Source organism: Eschrichtius robustus, chromosome 9, assembly GCF_028021215.1.
Source record: "Eschrichtius robustus isolate mEscRob2 chromosome 9, mEscRob2.pri, whole genome shotgun sequence".
Taxonomy (NCBI): domain Eukaryota; kingdom Metazoa; phylum Chordata; class Mammalia; order Artiodactyla; family Eschrichtiidae; genus Eschrichtius; species Eschrichtius robustus.
Window position 1 is genome coordinate 122968609 of NC_090832.1, and position 15034 is coordinate 122983642.

At 39.2% G+C, this 15034-nt stretch overlaps 1 protein-coding gene and 1 long non-coding RNA gene across 3 annotated transcripts in view; one reads left to right on the forward strand and one right to left on the reverse strand.

Annotated features, from left to right (window-relative positions):
- Positions 1–15034, forward strand: part of BCKDHB (branched chain keto acid dehydrogenase E1 subunit beta) — a 232594-nt gene that overhangs the window by 128723 nt on the left and 88837 nt on the right. The window lies entirely within an intron of this gene.
- The window catches only part of LOC137769652 (uncharacterized), a 109434-nt gene that overhangs the window by 14197 nt on the left and 80203 nt on the right, over positions 1–15034 (reverse strand). Inside the window, exons 3-4 of the long non-coding RNA XR_011075029.1 lie at positions 10917–11027; positions 2703–2761 (exon numbers count right to left, since the gene is read on the reverse strand). This is a non-coding gene — a long non-coding RNA (uncharacterized lncRNA). The remainder of the gene's footprint in view (positions 1–2702; positions 2762–10916; positions 11028–15034) is intronic.

Consider the following 15034-nt stretch of genomic DNA (forward strand, 5'->3'; position numbering starts at 1 on the left):
ATTATTGTTCCAGAGCAATTATTATTTTTTTCTCAGTGTTTTAAAATCGAAGTATAGTTGATTTACAATGTTGTGGTAGCTTCTGTGATTCAGTTCTACATACATATATATCTATTTTTTTCAGATTCTTTTCCCTTATAGGTTATTATAAAATATATAGTTCCTTGTACAGTAGAGTAGGTCCTTGTTGGTTATCTATTTTATATACAGAACAGTTATTCATAATACCTTCAAAACTATCTTGGTTTGGACAGTACATTATTTGGTTATACTACTCATTAGTCTCTGGAGCTGTACAACATGACTGCTTATTCCGAAAGCAGGAATTGTGGGACAAGAGTGTGGTGCTGATTGGTAACTAGGCTGGGGAGGGTGGTACTGAGTAACACCTCTGCTCCGTGTAGGGTGTAGTAATGGTAGCCTTGAAGAATCTGTGAGATGTCCAGAGATACTCCACTGGGGATAGGGTCTCATGCTAATGGAAGGGAACAGATAGAGTATGGCATGTAGATAGGTGTCCAGAGACCTAAATCTAGCAGGGGTAAAGGTAGATCCATAGTCTGAGTATTCAGGTAGGGGTCAGAGGAGAGAATGGTTTGGCAGGTGGTTGAAACTGGCACGTCTTTATCAGGCAGAGGGTTTTTTCTCTGGATCAGGGGTTAAGGGGACAGGACTCAGGCATGGAACATCACGGCTGTGGTACCATATTCCAGTCGCAGACTGACTGGGCGGGATCTAGTCACTAAAAGACTGGACAACAGGATCAAATTTAGCTATGAAGTGACAAAGCAGAAGGGAGCATGACCTAGCAGTGAGACTCAAGTACAGGTATATTAGGAAAATTATACCGAGCTGGCTTATTCCCAGGCAAAAGCTTATTACGCTGGATTATTTTATTTATTTATTTGAAGTATAGTTGATTTAAAATGTCATGTTCACTTCTCCTGTACAGCAAAGTGATTCAGTTTCATACACACACAGGCACAATTTTTTTTTAATATTCTTTTCCATTATGGTTTATCATAGGATACTAAATATAGTTCTCTGTGCTCTACAGTAGGACCTTGTTGTTTATCCATTCCATACATAATAGCTTACTTATTATGATTTATTCTTCAGCACCAGCGTGAAGGCTGGAATGTCAGTGAGTAAACATCCGAAGGTAGGAGTATCCCAATCTGGGGACAAGAGTAGGGAGTGGGGAGCCCCATGCCTTTTGATAAACTTTGCTCCTTGATGAGCTGAAATAAGTATATATCTGGTATAGGAAGATTCTGGGTGGATAGAAAGAACATTCTAAACTCATATCTGGATAAAACCAAATTAAATTAAACATTGTTTGACAGCAGCTAGGAATTACTGAGAAAAGTCCTCAAGTTATCTATATTTTAAAAAAATCCCACTTTAGATCAGTTTCAGTGTAAGTATAGGGCCTTAGAATTATGGAGGCTATGTTTATATTTGCCTATTTTAATAAATTTATATAAAAATGAGCTCACTTTTTCTTTCAGTCAACTCTGACAGTGTCACAAGCTCTAAATATAAGCAAAGTGTCTACGAAAAGAAACAACAACACTATTTCCTGATGCCTCGTCTTGTAAACATGAGTTTATCAAATGACAGAAGCTACTGGGCTTTTATGCTAGGAAACTGTAATTGGGAAACACATGTTAAGTAGTGATATTTGGAGAAGGCTGAAGTGTCTGATGACAGACGGAGGTGAGGGCTGGCGAGGTGTGGAGAGGGAAGTTTTGAGATTATTCTCTGTGTGTGTCTGGAACCATGAAATAGCATAACTAGAGGTATGTGTTGTGGTAGAACTAATAGCTAGGCAAAGGGTGGTTTAAAGAAACCTGTTGGAAAATTAAGTGTCCTTTTGAGGTAATATCCCATAGAAATGCTGAAAGGCGTTGCTCCTAAGTCAAATCTTGAAGGGTTCCAACATAATTATAAAAAAAAATTAGCTCTGTTAAAATTACCCTTAAAAGAATTAGGCATACATCTTTTTGTTTTGTTGTTATTATCTAGATAGAGAAGAGAAATGTCTTTGTTTCGAGGGAAAAATGGGTAACAGGTGTTTTGTTTGTGTGGTTTGTACTTTTGTATGTGTGCGTCTACCATAGAGTAGCAGATAATGTCTTTTTACAACTCATAGGAAGACTTACTTTCTTCTCTACCAAAACGCTAGACTTGTGGAAGCTGACAAAAGTCATTATTATGATTTTTGGCTCACGAAAATAATGATATCTTGGAAAAAGTGAAGGAGTGTGGCAATGAAAGAAAGACATCTGTAATGCAACAGACAAATTATTTAAACAAAAGATACAGTGTTTCTTTAATTGGATTCTCATGGCCTATTGGTTTAAAATATGCTGACCAAAGACACTATCTGGAAGAAAGGAACTTTGGATTTCTAAATCAGTTTTTCCAGTTTGGGTTTAATAGAATTCAACAAACTTTTATTGAGTATCAACTCTGGAGCCAGACAGCCTGAGTTTGATTCTCGACTTGATTATTCTACCTCTCTGTGCAGCCATTTCCTCATCTGTGAAATCGAGAGGATAACAGTAGTACTTACCCTCTATAATTATTTTGACGAGGAACTGAATTTTGATTATGTATAAAATATTCAGACCTTGCCGCTTGCCGCTTTGACACACAAAGTCAACTGAATTAGAGACTGGGAAATTAAAGGTACTCACACTGTCTTTGTGAGAGAAACAGGTAAGCCAGGTAAGCGACCCCACAATTTCAGTATTTTCTGATGGAGACAAGAAAACATTTGTCAAAAGTTGCTGTGGGCCCTGAGGTGGAACAAACAACAATCTTAGGGGAGTAGTTTTCTGGAGTAAAACTCGAGACAGATTTTCTGTAGGAAAGGAAAAAAAAACTCCTCCGAAAAGTCCCAGAAACAAAAAGTAGACGAAGCCGTAGGCTGGGAATCATTCATGTGCAGCTTTTTGAGCTTCCTTCCTTGCTGGGCCCATCGCTGCCTCTGGCCACTGTTTAGACACTTGGTAAAACCATGACGGAGATGGTTTTAAGTTCTAAGTTCATTTGTGCTCTTAGAGTCTACTTGAGTCTAAAGGCATTGTGATAACTGGAATAACAAATGACCATCCTCAGCCTAGTTCTCTGGACTGTTGGGTAAATATTGACTTCTGGGTTGGGTTAGAATAACGCCGTGAAGAATGATCAGTATTTTTATGTCATAGATCTTCTCTTCTACTCTCTGTCAGCTCTAATGAATGAAGAAGAAGAGAGGTGAGTACTGTTAAAAAGAAAAGAGAGAGAGGAAGACGTTTTTAAGACCAATGTGTGGGAGTGATGCTTTAGGATAATCTGGATGTTGTAATAATTTGTTATTCTCTAACCTGTGAAAACTGTAAACCGTTAGGCAATGTAAAGTTTTTATACATTTGTGGATGTGCAGAAATGTGACTTTATTTCTCTGTAACTGAACCCAATTTAGTTCTGGAAACTTTTTTTCTGCCATTAGTGGGGAAAACATGTAATATTGCTGCTTCAAGTTAGTATCTCTTTATAATGCGCTTGGGGGTAACTATTCAGTCAAATTTAAGGTGTGATGCAGTCTGCAAAATTCTCAGTCATTCTTAGGGCTGCTGCTCCCATTCTGTAGTTCTTCTCCCACCCCCGCCTTCACCCCAACTGCAGCAAACTCCAGATGGAGTCTCAGTGGCAGGGAAGCACGGGGGGCAAGAAGGTGTCCATCCAATCCATGGTCCCATGGCCTTTGTTGTGTGTCTTCTCCTGCGTGGACTTTGGCCTTTGTCTTCATGTTATTCCCTGTTGCTATGTCGGAAGCTGGGGCATCTTCCGGTTGGTTTTTAGGTTAAGATAAAACCATGATGACTGCTTGCTGATTCATTGGCTGGCTGCATGGTTCTCCATGCTCAGAATCCTCACTCCCTACCCCGAGTGCTGCAGCAAAAGCTCTGCCAGGCCTCCCTTGAAGGGGCCTTGGGAATGATTCTGGATCTCTGACAGACCGCTGGAGCCAGGAAGACAAGGAAACTCAGAGCTCTCAATCCCATTCTGCCCTGCCGTACTTCGCCACCATTGCTGCTGTGAGGTTATCTACCAAACTGACTGGGCGGACACATCAAAATTGTTCCCCCAAAGGGATTCAGATAGGAAGCTGGGCAAAGCCTCTGATGTTTGTGGATACCCTCAGTCAATCTGAATTTTTTTTACCATCTTACCACCCCATCTCCTGTTCAGCCCCCTGCCAGACACACACTTGCATACACACACCTTTGAGGACCTTGATGGTATTTAAACTTTAGTTAGAGACTTTGGTCCTTACCTCTTTCTGCCAACCCATCAAACTTTTGTCTCTTCTCCTAGAGCCAGGAAAACTGCTCTAATATCGTGTTGTGCTATTGCCATGCTCTTTCGGTATCTTTCATATAAACTCTCAATTCTACATGTTCCAAGCCAAATGCTTTTGGAACATCAAACGTACCACTTTTCTTTCAAGCTCTCACAGTAGAAAGTGTGGGTTCAAGACAGTTGCTTTTGCTGATCTCATTTAAATAATTCTATCTTGAAAGTTAGAATTGAACAACTATGTCTTTGTTCTTGGCTGTATGTGCCTGTCCCTCTAAGCTGAAGCTGTCTCAGCTTTACTGGGTGGAACAACAAAATCAGTAAGAATGAAAAACAAATCAGATGATATTAAAAAAAAAACCCAAAAAACCAACCCCACCCCACCTGTTAAATCTTCTTGCCTCCATCTGAATTGTTATACCACACGAGGGGAATACTCAATCATTTATAGCCCTAACTTTGTGATGATGAATCAGGCTGAAATCCATGCATATTTATAAACCCAAGTGTTAGTTTGTCATGATGTGTTACAGATGAGCTAATGTTAGATACAGAGGGGAAACTGTTGGTCAAAGTTTAAATTCTCCTCTCTGATTCACTTGGATGCCTTTACGGTTTATTGAAACCTTCTGGAATCTTATCTCTAAAAGAGACATAATGACTCACTTACGATGATAAAGCATACTGTTGGTACTTCTGGAGATGATGGAAGGATGTCACCAGCCAACCAAATTCTATTATCAGAGACGTAAAATGAATAGAAATGGTTCTTGAAATGACCCCTGTGTAGTTCCTGAAATAGCAGCTCCTTGGACAATCACCATTGTGAATTGCTGCTGATGGCTTTTACCAGAAGTCTCTGCAGTGATGAAGACCACTTGAACACTGGCTGTGTCAGGGTGGTTTGATGCTTTCTGCTACTTAACATTCAGAATGATCCGTGGTTCTTTCTAAATTGCTATTCAAAACCTCAGGGTCTTATCAGTGGGAGTTTAAGTATCATTGCCCAGTAATTATAAGACCTGCTCGCCTCAGAGTTTTTCAAAGAATAACATAATATATGTGAACATTGCAAACTTCAACTTTGTGCAAGTGTTAGGTGATTGTTATTATTTTTACTAACTCTACTACTGTACTCTCTTTTCCCTTCATCTATTTCTCTTTCTTTTCAGTGCTTTGGGATAGTCATGCCTATTAAGCTTGAATTGTAAAGAAAGTGGCCTTTTTTCAGAGTCAGCACCCTAGCTGGTCAGTGTCATCTGTATCTTTTCCACCTTTTGAGCCATGCCCTGGGACTTCTTTGGTTCTTTTCGGGTCTGTGATGCTGTTTTTTTTGAGCATGGGATACACTTCCAAATGTGCTGCTTTTTTATGCTGACCTCCATCCTCTGCTGCCTGGTTTTGTTTTATTTATTTTTTCTCCAGTCTTCTTTGGGCTTATCACTTACCAACTGGTTTGAAAGGTTAATTCGCATTCAACATGTGGGTCAAATGCCAGTTATGTGCAGAGTGTTGTGATTGTTCTGGGGAGGGGGATGACCTGGGGGCCCAGGCTTTCCCCTTGGCCAGTGGCGGCGTTGCTCCCTAAGCCTGGGAACACGAGAGGTGAAGCGGAGAAGGAGGGGGGGCTTGGGGCACCGTCGGGGGCGGGAGTAAAGAGCCAGTGCTGTTAGCTTTGGATATGGGGGAAGCTGGAGGTGTCCAGTGGGTGAAACGTGGGAAAGGCTTTGACGCCAAGTGGCAGAGCTGGGAGTTATTAGCATAAAGACTGTGGTTGAAGCCAAGGGAATGAATGAAAGAAAATGAAGGTGAATTCCCTGTTGAATAACTACCAGACTTGCCATGGTTGTTCTTCCGTAAGCAGATATCCTGGTGGGGGAGAAGCCCTCAAAATAGCTAGAGCGATGTTGAGGTATTTATGTGCTGAGTGTCATTGATAGGCTTTGTGGAAACTACAGTTTTGCAAATCCACGACAACCTTAGGGCAGAGCTTCTCAGCCTTGGCACTGTCGGCGTGGCGTTTCAGATAATTCCTTGTTGTGCGGGGCTGTGGTGTAGACTCTAGGGTGCTTAGTAACATCCCTGGTCTCGACCCCCTGGATGGTGGTGGCGTTCCATTTCCTGCCCCTCCCACCCCCAGCTGTGACAACCAGAACTGTCTGCAGACATTGCTAACCGTCCCACAGGCTAGATGGTGCCACCTAAGCGGGTTCTTCTCTGAGCTTACGTCAAGAATTTTGGGAGAAGCTCCATTAGCTCTTCTGTTCCAAAAGAAGCTGAAAAAATGCGTTCACTTCTGCGGTGATTCTGACCCCATTAGTTAACGGCTTACTCATCCTGGAGGATCAATTAAGTCATTTTATAGGGTTTTTTTTGTTTTTGTTTTTAAATCGTCTACTGCACAGGAAAGCACTGATAGTGTTCGTTTCAAATCAAATCCTGCTTTTCTGTATGTGTGTATCAATATATAAATGAAGGAGATGCTGTATTCCAAACAGGGAAACAGCTTGTGGTGAGGACGCAACCATTTCACAGGACTTGCGGTCAGTTCCTTATTATCAAACAGTTTAAGGCAGACCGTCTAAAAGGGTTACCTGAGAGTTCTCTTGGGGATGGAGGTAAGAGGGTTTGGGGTTCAAGTGTTCTAATAATTTGAATGTAAAAAAATTTAAACACAAGGACTAGAACTTAATATTTTTAAACTTACATTCTTTTGTAGTTCATCAAGAAAAAGAGTATAAGAAAGTCACTTAGTAAATTACCTGTCTTGGTAGCTGAATTAACTTATAGCTTGAAACCCTCCTCTTAAAGTTACTCAAGTTTACGGAAACATTGATAGGGTACGTCGATTGCAAGCACGTGCCTGTGTATGTGTTGCTCGGAAACGGTGCCGCTTGGCAGCCTCTGAGAACGGTTAGCATGTTGTTTGGCTCTGTTTCTTCCCTGACCACTGACCCCTGCCTCACAGCCTGGTGTTCCTGACACTCCGTTTGGGGAAGGAGCTGAGGGAAGGGGTTTAGATCATGGTACATCACCTCTTCTCACAGATCTTCCAGCATTTCTTCCTAAGCTCACATAAAATGGTAGCTGCTGAACATCTTACATGCCTCATAGGATTGTGGCTGTAGACGCCTAGCTCCCATCTTAATCTTCTTCTACCAAATGGAGGAAGAAAGAATAAAATGGATTCTAGCCTTTGCAACATGTACTGAGCCCGCACTCAGAGACCCCATACCTACCCTCTCAACATTTGATCACATCCCTTGATTGGTAGAAATAGGCGGGAAGGGGGCAAAGGGAGGGAATACCAGAATTTGGAGGTCTTTCTACTGCTTTTCCTCTTAAAGATGGGAAGAGTAGGATCTGGACAGCTGGGGAAGGTGAGAGCCTTTTCTCTGTGCTACTTCTGCTGTCATTTGATTGGAATGACTAAGGCCACTTTGGAACCAGCAACTATATTTTATCGTTTAAGGTGGAATTGGATTTGGGCTCATCTAGTCTTGTACAGTACAAGGAAGACGGAGTGAAGATAGTATGGTAACCAAGAGTCTTATCGCAGGAGAGGCTACGTGGTGCAGTGGAGAGAGCATGCTTATCCTAACTCCCTGTGTGTACTTGGTCAAGTTACTTAATGTCTCTGGTCCTGACTCCTCATCTATAAAGCCCACTCAGGGTTGTGCGGATTTAATGTAGTCATTGTGTAAAGCACTTAGTAGTTGTAGCAGCAGTTTTTATAGTTTAAATGGTGAATATTTAGGTTGTTTGCTCAGGAATTATGTGATAACTGTTTAAGAATTGTTCTCTGATTGTTCAAGATTCGGATTCCTATTTTGGCTTCACCACTAACTCGGTAGTATCCTTGGCTAAATCATTTAATTTTGTGGACCCTGCATTTCTTGTAGTATTCAAAACTGTTAAAATTGATGACCTTTCCAATCCAGTGGTTAGGACTCGGCACTCTCACTGCGGGAGGGGACCTGGGATCCATCCATCTTCGGGGGGAACTAAGATCCCGCAAGCTGTGTGGCAAGGCCAAAAAAAATAAATAAAATAAATAAATTGATGACCTTTCATTTTCTAAGCTCTGAAATTTTATTTTGTTTTGCTATTTAAAAACCTAGACCTCTTTTTGTTAAAAAATACATCTATTAACTAATTGGAGTTTGACTCATCTGCTAGGTTTAGTAGCCATGGCAACTGTTAAGCCTTTTACAAATAAACTTATCATTTTTCTAGATAAGTATGCACAAACAGAACAAATTACTTAACTGGTATTTTACCACTTAATTATGTATTAAAGGATCCTTTTTAAGGTTAGAGGATGATATAAACTTATTTAAAATGTCTCCAGAACACTCAGCCTATCACAGGAATATGTGACAAAGGCAAAATTCTCTTAAGTGATATTTGTAACCAAATGCTTTTAATTTCCAAGCAATCTGTTGCTGCAGCGGGGGTGGGGTAGGGGGTTATGTGTCCTTTTTCTGCGTTTAGATTTTTTTCTCTCTCTGACATATGTTTATTGTATAAACCAAGGAGAGTACGTATCATTAGGAGACAACAACTCTCACTCCAGGCCTCAATTTTCAAGTATCTCTCATACTCTCTCTTCTCACGGAAAACTACTCTTAGGGTCTTAAAGACCAACTTTTTCTTTTATGTATTTCTGTTTGTTATAGTGTGTGCAGCAAGCAACATCAACAGATGGTGGATTCCCTCATATATAATATTTTTACAGATAATGATAGGGAGTTAAGTTATTAAGCCTCAAATCTAACCCACAAAAATACTTTCAGCGTTAGCTGTATGCAGATTTTTGATTGAGGTATTAGCTTATTGGACTTTGCTGCTACTAAATAAAAGTGGGGACTTGATCATATAAGTATTTAAAACCTAACATAGACAAAGAGAATATGAATTGACACAGAACAAAAACTCAATTTTACACCCTCGTAATAGCTCACATTATAGAATAATTACTGTGGTTGCGGGCATTGCGTTAAGAGCTTTAAACATCCCAACAATGCTTCTAGTTAGGTGTTAATATCCCATCCATTTTATAGACCAAGAAACTGAGGCTCGGGTTAAGAAACTTGCCCATGTTCACACAACTAGTGAGCAATAGGGCTGAGGGTTGACCCAAGCTGTCCAAGTCCAAAGCCCGTGATGAAGTTGTTTTTAAGATCCAATTTCCCAAATTTCCTTCATCCAACCCTGAGACTTATTTTTGTTTATATCAAATGAAGTGGCAAATTGAGTGATTTCTGGAGAAATTCAAGTCCAAACAATGTTATTGCTGAGGTCATTCAGATTATTTTTGTTGCTAGCATTTGATAAATAAGACTGTGTCATGAACTAGACATGGTTATAGACAAGTTAGGAAAGTACCTTAGTCCTCCACTCACTGGCATCTCAGTTGTAAAACCACAGTTTGACAAGATTATTGGTCACAAGTTATTTTAACAGACTTTCCAAACTTAGATTTTCTGAAGTTAATAGAAACTGAGAAACTTTTAAAATAGTTTTTTTTTTTCTGGCCGCAATGCGCAGCTTGTGGGATCTTCATTCCCCCACCAGGGATTAAACTGGGCCCACGGTAGTGAAAGCGCCGAGTCTTAACCACTGGACCGCCAGGGAATTTCCTAAAATTGTTTTTCAAAAGCATCAAATGAACTGAAGCCAATAAAGTGATGTACTTTGTATAAAACTAGGGCGCTTTGTGGCCACCATCTTAGATGGTTACTTATCCATGAAAATATAATGTCTAATATTTAAAGCAATCTAAATCTAATTTCTTAACATTGAAATTTCTGCAAAGAATGATTATATATAAATCTAAGAGATACTAAAAGAATAACAGATACTAAAAGTAACAGATATATATTAGGCATTAAAAATGTAATTAGACAACTAAAGCCTATTGTCACACAATTTAAACCAAAGCCATTTAAATACACTTGTTTGTAAAGTCCCTTACGTTGTAAACTTTCTTCCTCTTCCTCTTCCTTCTCTTTCTCCACCCTTTCCTCTTATCAGTATCATGACCTTGATCATTGCCATCATCTCCATCACCATCCTCTCCATCAACTGCCTGCTAATATCTATATCAGTACTTAAATTGCAAACAACAGAATCCCACTCAGGCTTAATTCATCAAAGGAGCAGTCTATTTGGAAGGATATCTTGTAATTTGTAGTTTGAGTACAATCTGAAGAATCAAGTCCCTTGGAGCTGTGCTTGGAATGGGCTACAGGTGAGAGTAGATATTGATTCCTTCGTCTAAGGTCAGCTGGCTGGGTCCTGGGGCCGTTACTTCTAGCCTGTGAGCAGTCTAGCCCTCTCACCCCAGTGTGCCATGTAGATGTTAAATTTTTACGTATGCTAAGACTTAAAAATGGCTGGAAAGTATCTTAGAACAGAAGACAGAGCAGATCTAGAAATGAAGGAAGATTGCAGGAAGCAGTGGATGGTCTTTTCTGGTTTTGACCTTTGGGGTCGATGAGATTTTGATCCCTGTGCAAACATGCTGTTTACTCATACAGTCGGCTTCCAGGAAAGAACCTTACTTTGGGGCCATGTGTCCATTCCTCGGTCCAGAGAATGTTGGGTGCTTTGGTTGATAGCCCTTCCCATATGTCATCTTATGGAGGGGGATAAACTTCCAAAAGGAACATCACCTAAAGGAGAGAGGACATGAATGGTAGTCAGGGAAAATAGTAACATGTCATGTTGTGCCATATCACTTTATCATGTGTAAAAATAATATTTCTCTTAATATGTTAATCACAGGTGATATTTGGCTCAAAATTCATGGCGACATATATAGTGTTTTCTGAATATTATGTGGTTTTCACAGTAAATCTTGGAGAAAGAAGATTTTCAACCATAACTTGATTTTAATTCTAAAAGAGAAGGTAGAGGTCATTTTAGCTTTTATAGATCACTAATTCCTGTCAAGGTTCTAAAATTTAATTATTATGAAAATGGACCTATGTTTTTAAAAAATCTTCAGAATTTGACTTAAATTGTCTTTAGGCAACATTTCATAAGTAATTATTTCTTTGCTGAAATAATCATGGTCATTACTTTATTATTACAAAGTTAGCTGCCTAGGATGTTGTATCAATGATAGTATCTATGTTTGATTCAGGCTTATGCGCTGTGCATGTTAGGGTCAGCAGGATGGGCCATAGAACCACCTTTTCCCTTTTCATAATCAAATCTAAAAAGGCAATTATTTCTCCTCTGATTTCTTAGTATCCTAATACAGTATTAGTACTTTATGTCTGCTACTGTTTTATCATAACTCTGTCCCCATCTCTTTTAGTATACCTGTTGTTTTTTCCTCACGTCATGTTTTTTTAATCAGATTCTTTTTGAGATGTGGTTTTCCTCTCCAACTTCTGCATTATGAAGTATGATTGTAAAGTAATGTTAGTGATTTTTTAAATTGTTCATAAACACATTTTAAAGATAATTCTGAAAGAAAAGTTCCAAAATATTCTGCAAAAGCTTTATGGTTAGAATAACAGTATCTTTGGGTAAGTATTTTGAAGAACAATATTCATTGTTTGTTTAAAAATGGGTCTGATTATATTATCATTACAGGTTATATTTGCTTTTTCTATATACTTTAAAAAATGTATTCAACAAACTTCTAGATTGTCAGCTCCTTGAAGGCCAAGCCCAAGGGTTATTTGTTTTGATTTTGTACTTTATTGATTTTTGTTGATTGTACATTGCACTCTATAAATGGCAGTATGGAAAAGAGATAAGTGCCATATATAATCCTTTGTGAGAATTATAACACAGTAATTATTATAATTTTTTTCAAGTTCAATTAAAAATAGCCATCCTTCAACAGTTTTCCCAACGTGAATCTTCCACATGAGAGTTTTTATATACCGTTCCTTTCTCTCCACTAATAGTGGCCTCTGTTTTTCTGTATTTAAAAACTGCTATGGTATTAATTTCTCAAATACTTTGATTTACAAAAAATAGAAGGATAAAAATTCAGATCACCACAGACGGTTTATCACTAAGGAACCTGACATTATTGTATAGCATGTAGCAGGGAGAAACTAAATATGGAGAAAACAGTTTTCCATGTTATAGGACCATAAAACTAGAAGGATTTTACCACCGTCTTTCAGTGTATAGTGATGCAAGGAATGGGTTTGGCTCCATGTGATTAGAGAACAATGGAAATTTAGTTTTCCAAATCGAATTGTGTTGTGTAATTTTCCATGGAATACGTCTTAGCCTCCAGAGCATAAAGGATATGCCTCATGTACTGTGTGTGACGTTTCTTATTCTTATTAGAGAAAATGTAAAGGATATAAAAATCTTAAATATATTATCCTAGTCACTAAATTTATTTATGGACAACTAATAAGACAATAAGCCAGATGCAGAAATTTGACTTTGGAGTTTTGGTAGCATGACTCTGCCATCAGGAAAGTGTATCTGTGCTCTGATGCTATGTGCCTTTGTTCATTTCCCCCATATTAGAAAAGCCTCAGTCTTTCCTTCCCCTGGGTGTCTCCTTTGCTTTCTCACTATTACCACATTCACAACACTTCTGACACTTCCGGTCACTGAATGTGCGGGGTTATTTCCTGACACCAGGCAATTCCTTGACACCAGATGGGTGTCCTAAAATTTAACTCAGTTCTGATACTGTCTACCTGGAAATAGTGTAAGATCCCATAGATTCAGGGCCCAGTCCCACATGACTGCTTTCACCCCACTTCAGATGCCGACTGCAAGTAGCAGGTCTCCAGGTTACCTACAGCTTTTGTCTGACTTGGCTATAAACAGGAGGTTCCCACACCTTTCTTGGGTTTGATTAATTTGCTAGAGCAGCTCACAGAACTCAGAGAAACACTCACTTAGGTTTACCAGTTTATTAAAGGATGTGATGAAGGATACAGATGAACAAAGAGCCAGATGAAGACATACATAGGGAGAGGTCTGGGGGTGTCCTGAGCTCAGGAGCTTCTGTCTCTGTGGAGCTGGAGGGCCACCCTCCTGGTACACGGATGTGTTCTCCCACCTGGAAGCTCTCAGAACCCCGTACTCTTGGGATTCTTATGGAGGCTTCACCACATAGGCATGATCGATCATTAACTCCATTTTCAGCCCTTCTCCCTTCTCAAGAGAGTGGGCAGCTGGGGTTGAAAATTCCAAGCTTCTAATCATGTCCTGGTTTTTGAGGTGACCAGCCCCTATCCAGTGACCAAACAGAGGCCACCCAGAGTTGCCTCATTAGAAAAAAGGACACTCCTATTCCCCCAGAAAATTACAGGGTTTCAGGAGCTCTGTGCCAGGAACTGGGGGCAGAGACCAATATATATTTTCTGTTGTCTGTAGAAATGCTAAAAACTCACACCCCCAAAGGTTGGAAGTTCTATAATATGCTTGTCTTTGAATTGAGAAGCCATTCATTTCTCTTTGGGTCTCTAGGTTGGCAACGAATAATAAGTTTAAGTCAAGAAAACTCAAAGTTGGCAAAAATGGCCCATTATTTAACTTCCTCTTCCTTTAATGTCACATTTTTATGTTTTAATATAATCTATGTATATGCATGTGTGTATGTATATATAAGTGTGTATATGTACTTATATGTATGCATGTGAGTTGTATATATGTAAAGTTGTTTGATTAAGGAAACTTTGATTTAAATTCACAAAGGCACCATTTTTTTTTAATTAACTTATTTTTTATACAGCAGGTTCTTATCAGTTATTTTATACAAATTAGTGTATACATGTCAGTCCCAATCTCCCAGCTCATCCCACCCCCCCCCACCCCCCCACTTTCCCCCCGTGGTGTCCATACGTTTGTCCTCTACATCTGTGTCTCTATTTCTGCCTTGCAAACCGGTTCATCTGTACCATTTTTCTAGATTCCACACATATGCGTTAATATATGATATTTGTTTTTCTCTTTCTGACTTACTTCACTCTGTATGACAGTCTCTAGGTCCATCCACGTCTCTACAAATGACCCAATTTCGTTCCTTTTTATGGCTGAATAACATTCCATTGTATATATGTACCACGTCTTCTGTATCCATTCGTCTGTCGATGGGCATTTAGGTTGCTTCCATGACTTGGCTATTGTAAATAGTGCTGCAAGGCACCAACTTTTATAAAGCTTTTTACAGTTTAGTTTTTATTTGGAAAGAAAACAGTTTCATGGTAGTTCTTCCTAGGTTCAGCTGAATAGCACTTTCCTCTGTGCTGGTGAAATCAGCTAGCCCCTTATTTTAGGCTTCAGCCATACTTTATAAATTAAATACACTGTGGTTGACACCTTCTGATGGCTTAGCTTTTCAGATGAGATAAAATTGTTAATAATATTTAGTCATGATAAATGTAGTTTTCTCATAGTACATTTTTTTGGGGACAACAATATGATTCAAAACAGAGACTTGTAATTAGACAATTATTGGGTAACAGGAGAGGATGTTTGCAAATGTGTGTCCTGGTGGTGGATGGTTTTACTCTAAAATCTAGTAGTTTCCTGATGTAATTTTATAGTTTCTAAAGTTGCTTACAAATGTGAATACCTACATTATTAAGAATAAATTTCATACAGAGGAAGACAAATACCATATGATCTTACTTGTATGGGAATCTAAAAAAAAAGCCCAGACTCATAGAAAGAGAACAGACTGATG